The following is a 15,978-nucleotide window of genomic DNA, read 5'->3' on the forward strand; positions in this document are numbered from 1 at the left end:
AATTCAAATATAAAGTAATAAATCAAAGTCAATCTAGAATGATCACATATGTTAGAATTAATAGTCAAGAAAATTTAAAAGTGATAGAAATCAAACTTCTAGAGATGAAAAACAAAATGTTTGAGATGAAAATTTCATCATGTGATCAATAGGAAATTTGATGTTTTAATGAAGAAATCAAAATAAAAAGTAGAAATCATTTTAAGTTGAAGGAAAAAAACCCCACAATATGCCAAATTTTGATATTAAAAAAGAAGAAATTCCTTAATTATTTGACCCCAACTTCGACCTTAATAAACTAGAAAAGAAAGAGAAAATTAAACCCAAATAAATTGGAAAAACAATAAGGATCAGAGCCAAATCAATGAATAGAAAACAGAAAAATTATAGAGAAAATTATAATGAAATCAAAAGTTGGTTCTTTGAAATCAAATAAAGTTGATAAACTTCTAGCCAGACCAGTCAGAAAAAAGAAAAGATTACACAAATTACCAGTATTAAGAATGAAAGAGGTAATGTCAGAACAGATTCTACAGATATTAAAATAAGAAAATATTATAAACAACTTTATATCTACATATGTAATAACTTAGATAAAATTGAAAGATTTCTTGAAAGACAAAACTACCAGTAGTCACTCATTATGAGATAACCTGAGTAGTTCTATATCTATCGTGGAGATTGTGTATTTTTTTATTTTTATTTTTTGCTATTTTTAACCTGTGCTTGACCTTTCAAACCATTAATTTTGATACCTATTCATCAAATGATATTTTTTACTACAAAATCATATTTTAAGTTCACAAATAAGTTATTTAATTTCTTTTTGAAATCAATGGGAGCCTCTCATTCTTGTTTCCTTTATGTTCAGGTATTGATACAGGTCCTCTGTTAGGTCATTCGGTCCGATGGTTCAGGTAGTATGTCTGATCTTTGAACAGTTTTTAACATCAGGCATTCTGTAGTGATGAAAAGACAAGAGGATAATTTTGGGGCTGTCATGTCCTGTCGTAAGCTCCTTTGTTGTAAACCCTTCCTGCCTGTTCAGCATCTAAAGGACAGAGATGGTGCTACATATCTGTTTGATTCACTAGAGAAATTTGGGAATTCAGACAGACATGGCAGGTCTACAGTCTAGGGCAGATAGAATATTGCCTCTTTGGGTCAAAAGAATCCCCAAGTCCTGGGCTACACTTCCCTCTGACCTTGGGGCTGTGCTCTGATGCTGCTACACAGGAGACTGTCCGCTCACAGAGAACAGGGTCCAGCATCCCTCTCCTATGATTTTCTCAGCAGATTAAAAGCCGCAGAGGCTGCAACCACAACCATTGCCTCCACGTCTCTACAGCCATCTATCTGGCTGAGCAGAGCATAAAATTTGGAGTTTGCAGTGGTGAGAAGGGAGCTGTCTTTAGATAAACTACCTCTGCTCAGTGGGATAGGGAGGATGGAAATGAGACACAAGAGGGAGGAGACATGGGGATATATGTATATGTATAGCTGATTCACTTTGTTATAAAGCAGAAACTAACACACCACTGTAAAGCAATTATACTCCAATAAAGACTTAAAAAAAACATAAAAATAATGATTTTTAACAAAAGAAATGTGAACTTCTCCCATCCATCTCTTAGATCTAGCATCCTATCATGTTACCTGTGAAAACATTGTTGTTGTTTATATAGGAATTTTTGTGGTCACCCTCCTATGCATCTACTTTACTAGATTGTCTCTTCATTTCACCCATAAATCAGTTCATTGTCTTTTTTGAAGCTGACTCAACATCTTTTCTTTGATTATTTTTGGTTGTATCGTAGATTAAATAAATGTATGTGTACGTGTATTTGGGCTTCATATAGGTTACACAGAGTCTTTATATTTTTGTTAACCTTTTATATTGACGGCTAGTTTGAAAAGTAGTTCTAAGTTTAATTTTTAGAAATTTGAAACCCATCTTTATTATCTCTATTTTAACATGTAGTTTTATGCTTGATAATCCTGATATCAAGCAGATTCCTGGTGAGCAGAAAATTTTTTCTCTCTAGCTACCTATCTATCCATCCATCATCTCTCCAAATCTTTGGAATTTAACCTTACTTTGAGTAAAATTGCTGTTCCAATGATTTCAGAGAAAACTTTTCTTTCTGCATTTTTTTCCCACTCATATTTCTCTGAAGTCAACAGTCAGACACATTTTGGGGCTTCAGGAAATCATCCTCACTTTTGGCTTTGGAAATTTCTAAAGATTTTTTTTTCTATTTTCTTTGCCTTTTCTGGATTGTTAAATGGATGCTAGAACTCTTTGATCTTCCATATTTTTTAAATGTTTACATAACGTTTTCTAACATGTTTCAATTTGTTCTCTGTTTTGAAAATATTCTCGACTTTTTGGACTTCATCTTTAAATAGAATTATTTTAGCAATGATATTGTAATTATCCTGAACTCTCATTTTCTGATTGTTTCATTTCATACCAACTGTTTTTCTTCTTCTAAACTAATATGTTCATGAATGTCTCAGAAAATATACACTAGTGAAATTTTAAGCTCTGACAAAACAGGATGGAGATACTATTCCTCAATCACAGATTAGCAAACAAACTCATCAGGGTCAAACTGACTTGGCCATCTAGTCAAAGATAGAAAAGTTGCAAGATGTTTAGACAGTAGAAACAGCCTTTGCCTAGAGAAAGGGAACAACCTCATGTTACTGATCAAAGAAGATCCAAAAGAAAGCAATATGCAAAAGCCTAGACCACATAGAGTCTACCTCTGATCTGTTGTCCCACCTGAATGTGAGACAATACCCTGAATGTTAACCTCCAACTCTTCTCATCAGTCAAATTAGTTGCTCTCCCTGTTACCTCCTCCTGCAGTTCTGTAACGAAAACATTACATAGATAAGTGAACATTTACAAATAATTGAATAATGCAATTACATTCATTATTTTCTACAATTTGAAATGCTCTCATATATACACTACCAAATGGAAACTAGATAGCTAGTGGGAAACAGCTGCATCACACAGGGATATCAGCTCGGTGCTTTGTGACCACCTAGAGGGGTGGGATAGGGAGGGTGGAAGGGAGATGCAAGAGGGAGAGGATATGGGGATATATGTATACGTATAGCTGATTCACTTTGTTATACAGCAGAAACTGACACAACATTGTAAAGCAATTATACTCCAATAAAGATGTTAAAAAAATTTTAAAAAGAAAAAAAAAAGAAAATACAGTGTGCTTTGATTGTATTGTTTGTATAGAGAGCCACAACAGGATGCCAAGTAATATAGTTATTGACTCTTTCTGTATTGTAAACATTGCCTGTGACACATTTTTGTACAGAGATATGTATCTGGAAGCTTTTGTATGTTGCACAAAATAAGACTTTGCTGTTATGAATGAAATATTCCTGAAAGAGCTGTGAGAATGAAATATTCCTGAAAGAGCTGTGAGAAGACACATTAGAGCAGTTTGATAGTTTATGATGTGTAACTGCTCAGAGTATTTCACGAACATGTTTCAAATCTCTGTCGATGCATCCTGATAGGTAAGTGAATTTAAATTTTGAGGAGTAGTCACACAGGAAAAGTAATTGAAACATCTCTATCAAGAAACACAGTTCAACCTGTTCAAACAGGACCAGAAAAACATATGATTTCTACACCTAATGCTTGGTGAATGTGAGAGTGAGGACAATTTCCAGTCACCATATGATGCTAACGGCAATTGTCAGAAGGAATATTTGCAATTGGCATAGCAAGCTGGAGGTCAAGTTGACTTATGAGATATAGAGCACATGAACTTAGAAGAGAATGTATACATATGAATGTATTCACTATTAAAAGAGAAAGTTATGTATTGCATAAATTGTGGTTTAAATTTTATAGCTTGTGTGGAAAAGAGATGGAGTGATAACTTTCTTTAGTATCCAATGAGTAATACAAGAATGAGGATGAAAGACCTCTGTCTCTCAAGGAGCTACCTAAGGTCAATAGTAATGTAGGATTCACACACAAGCACTTGATTTTTCCAATACAACACGGGATTGGTGTAACAAAATATAAATAATCTTATGAATTGTGCTTTATATAACTCTAATCCATTAACTTGTATACTATTTGACCCAAGATTTTCAATCTGTAAATATACAATATTCCTTGAAAAATCAATGAAACAGATATACTTTTTTTTTTCTGATTACTCTTCACATAGGCAGTTTCTTGTTCTAACTCTAAACTGGATGTGTTTATTTTTTTTTCTTCATTCATGATGGTGTAATATTTTATTAGGTTTTTATGAGAAAGTCAAACTAATAGGAAATAATTTCTGATCTACATTGAACCACACAAATATTATGGCTTTATCAAATTTATTTTTCATGACATCATTAATAAAGACCTGCTTTCTCTTATAAAATTGTCATTAGTTTTTTACTAAAGTAAGCTACAAAATATTAAATATTATTAAATATTAAAACATATAGAAAAACCCAGAAATAGATGTAGTAGACCTTTGTATTGCCATCTGCCAAATTAGTAAACATTAATATTTTATCATATTCAGTTCAACTCTTTCTTTTTTTTTTAATTTATGATTATTATTATTAATTTTATTTATTTATTTATTTATGGCTGTGTTGGGTCTTCGTTTCTGTGCGAGGGCTTTCTCTAGTTGCGGCAAGTGGGGGCCACTCTTCATCGTGGTGCGCGGGCCTCTCATTCTCACGGCCTCTCTTGTTGCGGAGCGCAGGCTCAGCAATTGTGGCTCACGGGCCCAGTTGCTCCACGGCATGTGGGAATCTTCCCAGACCAGGGCTCAAACCCGTGTCCCCCGCATTGGCAGGCAGACTCCCAACCACTGCGCCACCAGGGAAGCCCTCAACTCTTTCTTTTAAAGATATATATCACTTGTGACATAGTAATCCTCAAACCCTTTTTCTATCATTCTCTCTAACAAACCTAGGAATAATATGTATATTTTATTATGTAGAATTATTATTTTGCATTAGATTCTGGCATTGATAGTTTTTGGATTCTTACTGTATTTTCCTTTGGGGCCTTGTATTAATTCCTTAATTTATAAGACTTCCTTAATTAATAATATGAATAGATATAGAAAAGATTTCTCCTTTACTAAATTAGACTTCTTTTTCAATTAAATAGAATTTTCAATTCTACATTTGTGAGAATTATCTGAACAGTTTTTACAAAAAGTAGCCTTTCCGTTACAAATGTTCAAAGTCTCTTCTTGAACAAGTACCATTGTCCTATGTCAGATGTAGCAGATTTTTCTCATGGCCCCCTGGTGAATGTTTGGATTAGACAACTCTTCCTTCCAGCTGTTAATCCAACTCTGATGAAAACTCAAACCAAATTGACAACCTAATACGTACAGATAGATGGTGAAACTCAAGTGATTTCTTCCTTTGAAAAAGTGACTGATCAAAAGATATAGGCTTCCTTTGGAGTTCCAAAGGAGAACTTCTTCCAAAGGAGAAATGATCTGGTGTTTTATTTCCCAAGGGTCAGTATGTTATGGGCTAGATTTTTCCCCTTTGAGGAACTATATCCTATTTATGAATAATACCTTTTGAAACCCCAGTATTCATTTGATATAAAAAATAAAGGCAGCACATTTACAGAAAGGTTATGAGTATGTCACAGAAATCTGCTGGCCTATATTCTATCCATTTAAAATCAGCTCTGGTTGAATGAACATCACTTTTCCAAGTAAGAACTTTTACCCACACTACAGATGTGCTTAAGAGCTTATTACCAAGCATAATTCCCAATTCCCAGCTATATTCTGAGCAGCAGAAAAGGCAGAGTCTAGTCACATTTAGTAGATTCATTTCTCCCAGACTTGAGGAATTCTAAACTTTGATAATTTTTCTTCTTTCTCCCCAGTGATACACGATATATCGTGGCCTATTTGACTACTTACGTATTTCTACTAAGCCTGGAAAAATGATTTTCTTAAAACTGTCAACACCAGAATATTCTGAGACATAAAGTAACATCTTTAACAAGCACTTATAATTTATAATTTAACATATTTTCCAAAAATTCTTTAGGAATTAGAGTTACATGAGAAATTATTTCCAAAAATTAATGTACATTTCTTCTGATATAAGATGGCTTTAATGTGATTATTTGGGCTTGCATGTTTTTTGTCAGCCTACACTAAAATGTATGTTGTCAGTGCAACAGTTTTTTTTTAATTTCTTGAGAAATAAAAGGTTGTGGCATAAATATATCATCAGATCAGGAACTGGTTTATTTTTAACCCTTTATTTTAACTTTATTTTTAAGTTAATCACATTTAAATTAAGAAGTAATACTCAGTACCTAATTTACATTCAGAAGCAAACAACAATAGATATATTTAAGAAAAGCATTTTAGGCTTTTACTGTCTAACTTGAACTGACCAAATGTTAGCTCTTATAAGAAGAAACAAGATAAGGAACTCTGTGTGTGTGTGTGTGTGTGTGTAGTAAAGATATAATGTTAATTCAGTAGCCAAGAAGGAGGACCTGGCAGAACAAAGTGGGTGGGGGGAGGGGACAGGTGGGGAGATTCTTAACAAACATATTATTCACTAAAAGAAAGATTTCACAGAGCTATGTATTATAAAAATCTATTCCAAACTAACATATTCCTCCACTGTGCTTTCATGCCACTTGGAGCATTTATTTTACTACTCTGCACATTGTATCATGGCTACTTATGGCTTAACCGCACATTAATACCTTACTTACTTTCTAGTCACTATCAAAGCTTATGTAAGAAATAGCCAGCTAAGCAACTGTGTAAGGCATCAGTCCTTAAGGTGTACCAAACAACTTCTGGAATGAATTTGAATTATTATCTCAGCTAACTCATATAACTCATGTCACCCCTTCTATAATAGTGAGATGTATGTTGGTTCAGATCCTGTACTGTCTTTGAGAGGTCAACACCAACACTACTATTTGTTTTGCATTTTGCAACAAACAAGTGCTAATTAAAGGGTGTGATTATAGGCAGGGCCACCAACATTTAAATCTGTCAGTCAATTGTACATAACAGGTGAATGCTAAGAAAAATCTTCTTGCTGCAAGAAAGAAAACCGTTCTCAGCAATCAGACTGTTGACATTCCAGAGAATGTCGACATCGCTTAGAAGAGACACACAGTTATTATGAAGGACCCCAGAGGATTTCAACCACATCAACATAAAAAAGTCTCCTTGGAAAGAAAAAGAGACTTCAGGTTGACAAATGATGGGGAAATAGAAAGGAACTGGCCATGGTTTCGACTCTCCATAGTCATGTACAGGGATATTGCACTGGGCTTCCTTTACAAGATGAGGTCTACATATGCTCACTTCCCATCAATGTTTTTATTCAGGAGGATGGGTCTCTTGTTCAGATCTGAAATTTCTTGGGTAAAAAACACATCCACAATGTTAGGATGACACCAGCCATCCATTGTTCAGTATCTCAAACCCCAAAAGATGAGTTCATTCTTGAAGGAAACACATTGAAAATGTGTCCTACTCAGATGCTTTCATTCAGCAAACCACAATAGTTAAAAAAAAATTTTTGGATTGTATCTATAATTCTGGAAAAGGAACAGTTCAACAGGCTGATGAATAATATCTAAGAATTGTCCAGCTATGGAAAAAACAAGAAGCCAGATGATTCTTAAGATCTATTTGTGATATTTTAAAGATGCAACAAAGCCCTGCATTAAAAGAAAAAAAAGGAATCGATGCTTGTTACAGTACTATTTATCAAGAATGAGTTATTATTTCATTTAAAACATGTATTTGCTTGTTCTTTCATCAAATCATCAAATATTATTGAACACATAAAAGATTCTGGACACTGTTCAACAATCTGGAAATGGCAGAAAACAAGATGCAGCACATGGAACTATTTGGAAGCAAACATATGAGGAGCCTATTAAATATTTGAGAACTTGTGAAGTATCCGTACTGTCTTGGAGACATGCTCTGTCAGAAATGAAAGAAACTTCTCTGAGGCAAAGTCTCCTGGTATGTGGGAGGGGGAACCTACAGAGATGGGGAACTCCATCCAGCCTAGATCCTTGAGTACCTCCTTTTGCCACATCAGGAAAGAGCCAGGGCCTGAGTTTTAGAGCATCGCAAGTGTGCACTTTACCAAAATGATAATTGATACTCATAAAACAGAATGACCTAATAGAAGAAACCACTAGAACAGTGAGAACATAACTACTATGAAAAATTAAACTGAATAACATCACAGTAAATTTGACAATCTAAAGTGTGTCAAACATGTCAAATAAATATGTAAATATTCTCATGAGATCAGCTGGGATATATGTTTACAGAAAAACTAAATAGAAATAGGTAGTTTGAAAAGTATAGGTTGATATTAAAGATTCAATTGATCATAAATATGCGTACAAAAAAGTAATGAAGAGCTGTAAACTAGGCCACAGCAACAGAAAAGAGAAAAATAATAGAAAAGAGTAGTGACGTTATGGGAAAAATTAAAACATCAACATTTGTATAACAGGAGTTAACACATATAAATATGTTAAACATTTAAACAAATATACTGAGAGTGTGTAAAAATGAAAAGAATCTTTTTCAGGGAATAAGACTTTTATATAACTTATAAAATTGAACAAATACAAGCACTGTAGGAACCATGACTTTTCAGTCTGTTGGGTAATTAATGTTCATTTAACTATGAATTAAACATTTATTCCCTCATAGAAGCTATATTTCAGAGTGTAAGAAATGGAGTTACAGTGGCAGTAGATATAGCAATGCATGTTCTGATTATTTTTTGTACACAATTTTTGAAATATAGGAACATAGCTTGATTTACACTTATTTTTATCTAAAATAAACTGATCAGATGTTAGAGGGGAAAACTCATCTTATTTTAGCAACCACTTTTTTTTCAAATGGGTGTCAACTTGCTTTGAATGAAGAGATTGCATTGTCAGACATATAGGCAGGTGTCTTCTGTAAGGCATATTCAGAAGAAAAATGATAAGAAGAATTTTTAAAGCCTTCTGTGGGTGGACTCCAACACTAGTATTGATGGAATCCTTTAAATTATTTTAAATTACGTGTCATTTTGATGCCTACCAGAATTTCCTGATGATAAAATTCAAGACAATTTTTGGTATAGAGAATGAAGTAGAAGGAAAGGTTTTATTTTTTGGTTTACTGCTTTTGTTTTTAAAGAATGGTGCCCCATTGATCTAGTGTAGGTTTCTTATATTTCTTTCAAAACTGTCCTGCAGTTTTTACCATATAATCTCTACACATATATATTTTATTAGATTTATGATATTTTTTTGTTCTTGATGTTATTATAAATGTTCTTTCTTTTTAAATTTTCAATTATAATAGTCTACTTCTCGTTTCTAGCAACACAATAGATTTTGCATATTGACCTTGTATTCTATGAAAATCCTAAACTTATTTATTAGATTCAGTAACATTTTAATAGATTATTTGAGATTTTCTATGTGGACAATCATGTAGTCTGAGAACAGAGGTAATTTTATTTCTTTTCAATCTTCATGTGATTTTTTTTCCCCCTTTTGCTATGATGAATGAGTTTTCTGAGAAAAGATGTGTCTCTGTCTTTGTCTGGTTTCAGGATAATACTGGGCTCATTAAGTTAGTTGGAAAGTGTCCTTTTTTTGAAAATTTTGTTAACAATGGGTATTACTTCTTGCTTAAACATTTGAGAGTATTCATCAGAGAAGCTATCTGGACCTGAGGTTTTCTTTGTAGGTGTACAGACTTTTCCCCCTGTAGTATTCCTGATTAGAGTCTACCTTTCCTGATTCACTATCGTCACTAAAGCTTTCTCTTGCTTAGTGGTGCATGATGTATATTTTCAATAATTTTATTTTCAACCAATGTATGTAACATTATTTTAAGTGTGATTCTTGTAGACAGAATATAGCCAGGACCTATTTTCTTATACAGTCTAATGTGAATAGATCATTTACTCTCAATGCAATTTCAATGCAATTTTTTAAATAGTTGGTATTAAAATTTGACATATAGCTATATACTATTTATCCAGTTTTTTGTCCTTTTTTTCTTCTTTTTATGGATTGTTCTTGACTACCTTTATGTTCCCTTTATCTAGGGTTAACAGTATATTTCTGTAATTTATCAAGTGTTGGGAGCACAGGCTCCAGACGCGCAGGTTCAGTAGTTGTGGCTCACGGGCCCAGTTGCTCCGCGGCATGTGGGATCTTCCCAGACCAGGGCTCGAACCCGTGTCCCCTGCATTAGCAGGCAGACTCTCAACCACTGCGCCACCAGGGAAGCCCAGTACTATTTTTGCTTTAAACATTCATTTTTCATTTAGAGAGATTAAAAAATAGAAAATATATTTTATATTTACCTTTATTTTAATCATTTCTCTTGATCATCATTTCTTTTTAAAGGTTCACATTTCTGTTTGTTGCTTCTGCCTAAGGACCTTCTTGTAACATTTTTGTAGTACAGATCTCTTGGTAGTGAATTCTCTCAGCTTTAGTTTGTCTGAAAAATCTTTCTACATTTTTGGTGAAAAATACTTCCACTATACATAGAATTCAGTATTGACAGTAGTTTTATTGTTGTTTCAGCATTTTAGAGCTGTTAATCCATTATCTTATGACTTAAACAGTATTTCCTTTTTATGCAATATGTCTTTTATTCTCAAACTGCCTTCATGGTCTTCTCTTTATCTTTAATATGCAATAATGTAATAATGTGAATATGATGTGTACACATTTGTTTGTTGGTTGATATTTATCCTCTTTAATTGACTTAGCTTCCTGGATCCATGGTTTGCTTTCATGCATTATTTTTAGAAATATTTCAACACAATGTCCTCAAATCTTTTTTTATACTATATGCTCTCTTCTGCTTCTAAGATTGCATTGACAAGTATGTTAAATTGTTTGAAATGTTTCCACAGTTCTTAGAGACTGTGATCTTGTTTGCTTGCATATTTATATACATTATATATACTATATTAAAATTTTATTTATTTATATTTATTTACTTACTCTTTTTTTCTCTTGGTGCTTTAATTTGGTTAATTTCTATCTGCCTATCACTGCTGATTCTTTCTTCATCTGTATCAAGTCTACTGATCAGCCCATCAAAAGCATTTTTTTTATCTCTGCTACCGTTCTTCTAGCATTTCCATTTGATTCTTCTTATAGTTTCTATTTCTCTCTGAAATTCCCCAACTGCTCTTGCATGCTGGACACCTTTTCTACTAGAGCCTTTAACATATTAATCAACAGTTATTTTTAAATGTTTAAATGTTTTAAATATTTAAAAAATTTTGAATCTCTGTCATTGTTTCAACAGTTAGATCATATTTGAGTGTGAAATTTCTACTTTGTATTTATGACTAGAAATGTGTATGCATATTCTGCTAGTATGTGAGTGGGGTGAGTTGACTTAACCTATCCAAGAATTGAATTGAGTAGGTTTCATTGTTGTTTCAAATTCCCCCACTGTTACCTTGTCCTTAAGGTTGTGGTTAGTTTGCTGAAGAATTTTTTTTAATGACCTTCTCCTGCTGTAGTCCTTCTCTGTGTACTGGCACCTCAAAATGGGTCTCTCTCTATGCAGTTGTTTCTGTCTCAGCAGTAGACTATTGGTGCTTGTTAACCCTCAGTTGCTAGCCTGCTTATAGGGAAGGACTTTTCTCGGGCCCCCTCTGTCCTCTGCAGCCATTGTGTTTCTGGATCTCAGGACTGGTCTCCATGATCCGACCCCTCCCCCAGTGAAGTAACTCTTATATGTAGGGGACCTGTAATGGTTCCCCCCTTTCTCTTTTTCCTAGCTACAGTAGGTCTTCACCTGTGCCCTGTGGGCAAAAGAGATTGCTGCCCATCCCCCCATGGGTTAGTTCTTCTCATCCCTTCCATCAGGACATCAAGTGGAATGCTTTCTCCCATCTGCAGCACTGTCCCCAGTATTTCTCATGATTACCCTAGAAAAGAGCCTGTGAAAAGCTACAACTCCTCTTGTGTATGCAGCTCCCTAGGGGTTTTATGCTTTCACTCTGACCCACAGTCAGCATTTGTCAGTTTGTTAACAAATTTCACTGTTACTTACTCATTTTGCTCACACTACACGTTTATTGAGCACTTACTCCACACCAAATATGAGGCTAGGATCAAGGGATTCACGATCAGTAATAATAATAGTAAAATAGAGGCTTCCAATTATAGTACCAGTTTTTCTCACTGTTATCTGCATATTAGAGCTTTCATGCCTCTGGGTGTCTCAAATCAACATCCAAGGTAAATTAAAACAGATTCTCTGGTGATGGGATCTACCTAACAGTATTTTGTTAGAACAGCTCCCCAGGTGATTCTATTATACCCCCAAGGCTGGCCACTACAGCACCCAGCAATCCTATCTCCTGTGACTTCTGTTTCTCTTCAGTTTAGCAATAAAACCCTTATCAAAATATGCCTTACTGTAATAGCACGGCTGTCTCCTAGGGAAAAAGGAATTTACTGAATTAAAAATGGGAGACAAACTTTTACAAATAATTCTTTCTTTCTCTAACTGTGGTTCTGTTGTGTTTACCTGATGGATCAATTTTTATTATCTGTTTTCTATTCATTTCAAATTAGGGAAAACTGCTTGGTATGTTGAAACGATGGGGGCAATGTTTATGGGAAGGAGCATGATAAACAAATTACCAGACATTATCCCTGATTTCCCAAGGTGAGCTCTTGGCATTTTCAGTGAGATGGCTTTTAAAATGTATTGCATTAGTTATTCAGAGACAGAAAAGTAGAAGCTGAATTCACAGGATTCCTGATACTACAAATTCTGTTCTTGAGCAGCCAAATTATTTCCCTGGAGGTCTTTGGTATAACACAGGTTTAAACAAAGGCCAGTTGTTTCTCACAGAGACACTGGCCTAAAAACTCAAGGTAAAATTCTAGTGAGATACAAGACAAATATTTTTAATGCTGTCCAGTTGGACCAAATTGATCAAAAACCACAGCATTCTAAGTCCATTATTTTGTCGACATTAATGTCTGGTTTTACCACTCCAAGTAGCCGTAGCCCAGGCCTGAGAGGAAGCAGCAAAGGGAATGATAGCATGAGAACTTGTAGGTCCAATGCAGGCTCATCGTGTATGATATTTGGTCTTCTTTTCTTTCTTTTACTACTTTTTTTTATTCAAAATGCAGAGGCATTAACACATTTCAGGAAATTGAAGTTAACAAGTTAACTTAAGTTTTCTACCTGAAAAGATATACACATGTAGACAGGTCACAGGGGTCAGAACATTTTAATTGTTGAGCAAGAATAAAGGAATTTTATAACAAAATTTCAAAGGTAAGCCCCAGTATGAACCCAAGTGTGGCTGGATGACCAGGGAGTCCTTTTTCCATTTTGCTGAATCTCATCCAATCTTGAGGGAAAGAACATGCTTGTAGAACAAACCACCAGGGTAAGGATAAATTATCTCAAGACCTGAAAGATACCAGGCATATGTGCACAGAGTCACAAAAATGTAAAACTGGTTTTGAACTCCTGCCCTATCCCCGTCTCCATGCCCCATATTAAGAAAGCTCTACACAGGGAAGTTTATGAAGGTCTCCGAATGAGACTCATATATTGAGTGAAAATTCTGTAAAATTAACTGCTGCAAATTATTTTATCAACATTATGGAAACAATCTAATCTGATCAATCTTTTCACTTAAAAAATTAATAAAAGTGCCAAGTAAAATCTTTTTAAAGATAAACATTTTCATTCATTGTTGAACTGGCAAGAAAGAAATCCTCAGAGATCAAAACAAAGTGAAAGTAGAACTCTTATCAGTTAGAGAAGAGTTATTAAAAATAATCAAGCATATTTTGAGATACAACCAAATAGACCTTCTAGAAATAAATACATAGTTGTTGAAATTTTAAATTAACTGGATTGTTTAAGAATGAATTAAACACAAACACAACTAAACAAAGAATTAGTAAACCAAAAGTAAAACAAAGATTTTTTGTGTTTGTTTTTTTCCTAAAGGCAAAGAGAAAAAGCCACAGAGGATATGGATAAGAAATAGTAGTTAAGGTAATAAGACTTTATATCTTACTTGAATTCCAGATGATGAAAAGAGAGAGAATAGAAGAGGCAATATTTTAAGGGCTAATAAATGAGAATATCCAAAAATTAATTTTAAAAAAGATGATACTCATATTAACAAAGCTCAATGAATTACCAGTTAAGCATGTTAAAAGCAACCCCTCCCCCTGAAAAAAGTAAAAAGATCAAGCTACCATCTCAGAACACAAAACCAAAAGAGAAAGATGTTAATGACCACTAGAAATTTAAGAGAGATTATTTAAAAGAAGTAACATATATACTAACAACATACTTTTTCATAGGAGCAATGGAAGTAAGAAAGAGCAGGAAGTTTTCTCAATTTGCTAATTAAAAATATATGTCAGCCTGACATAAGTATAGCTACGCTTGCTCTCTTTTGGGTTCCATATACATGGAATAACTTTTTTCTACCTCTTCAATTTAAGCCTATGTGTGTCCTTAAAGCTGAAACGTCTCTCACAGACAGCATTAGTTGTGTCTCAGTTCTTTTTAACCAGTCTGCCATGCCATTCCTTTTGATTAGAGAATCTAATCCATTTACATTTAAAGTAATTATTGATAAGTAAGGATTTACTAATGCCATATTATTAATTGTTTCCTGGCTGTTTTGTATTTCCCTTATTCCTTTCTTCCTTTCTTGCTGTCTTCCTTTGTGAATAGATGATTTTCCAAAGCGGTATGCCTTGATTCCCTTTTTGCTATCTTTTGTGTATCTACTGTAGGTTTGTATATTTAAAATTTGCTAGGACAGTAGACCTTAAGAATTTTCATCAGGCACATTGAAAAAACTGGTAACTATGTGAGGTGATGAATATGTTAATTAACCTAATTGTGGTAATCATTTCTCAAAGTGTATATATGTCAAAACATCACATTGTATATTTTAAATGTATGCAATTTTATTTACCTCAATTATACCTCAATAAAGCTGAAAATAAATATACCAAGAACTTTAAAAAAAAAATGTCACTCTGGCATGTATACGAAGTGAAATTATCTTTCAAGGAAAAAGGCAAAATAAAGATATTTTTAGATTAACAAAAATACTGAGCTAGCATTTACCAGTAAGCATGAACCCTCAGAGTCCTCATGGCTCCTGAGGATCTGGACAAAATGGAAACTTCACTGAGACTGTGAATGGGGAATGGGATATTAGCTGAGGTGGGAACAAAGCTGGAGTGCTACATTTGTAAGTCCCTTGGTTAAAAAATGTGACGACATTGAGAAGGAAGTACACTGTCTACTGCTGAGGGCAGTTGGGGAAAGAAAGAAACAAACAAAACCTACTTTAATCAGAGAGGCAATTGGCTCAGCCTTAGTTGTGAAACCCAAAAAATGCTGGAGAGAGTGGCGTTTGTGGCAACACTAAGAACAGTATATGAATGCACTACACTTTTATAAGACTTATCCAGATAAAGAGCTTAGACACCAATCCTCCCAAATATTCCAAACCCAGTTGTGACTCCTTCCATTGTTTGAGACAGCTATAGCAGAAAAAAATGGATTGTTGAATCAGACTGTGACTGAAATAATAATCCTATATTACCAGTGAACCACTGCATTAAACTGAGAACATCAGAATCCATCTTGACTAATTTGTACAGCATAAAGCAGTCATATTTTTTTAAGAAAGAAATTCTAGCTATAAAATTTAACTACTACATTCACCATTCTGTGACTTTAAATTTTACAACTGTTAATGACTTTATAAAGTAAATTCTATCAGAAATGTGAAGGCATAAACTTTAGTGTGATATGATCAAGGGGACAGTTTAAGGTATCAGATTGAAGGAGAGTAGCAGTCATCAAAGTTAGAATTTTATCCAGACTCCAT

The 15,978-nt window shown here is 34.0% G+C and overlaps 1 pseudogene; it reads left to right on the plus strand.

The window, feature by feature from the left end:
• The first annotated feature begins 908 nt into the window (after window positions 1-908).
• On the plus strand, window positions 909-7,641 carry LOC114238825 (60S ribosomal protein L9-like; annotated as a pseudogene).
• Window positions 7,642-15,978: the final 8,337 nt, after the last annotated feature.

Source organism: Balaenoptera acutorostrata, chromosome 13, assembly GCF_949987535.1.
Source record: "Balaenoptera acutorostrata chromosome 13, mBalAcu1.1, whole genome shotgun sequence".
NCBI classification, from domain to species: Eukaryota; Metazoa; Chordata; class Mammalia; order Artiodactyla; family Balaenopteridae; genus Balaenoptera; species Balaenoptera acutorostrata.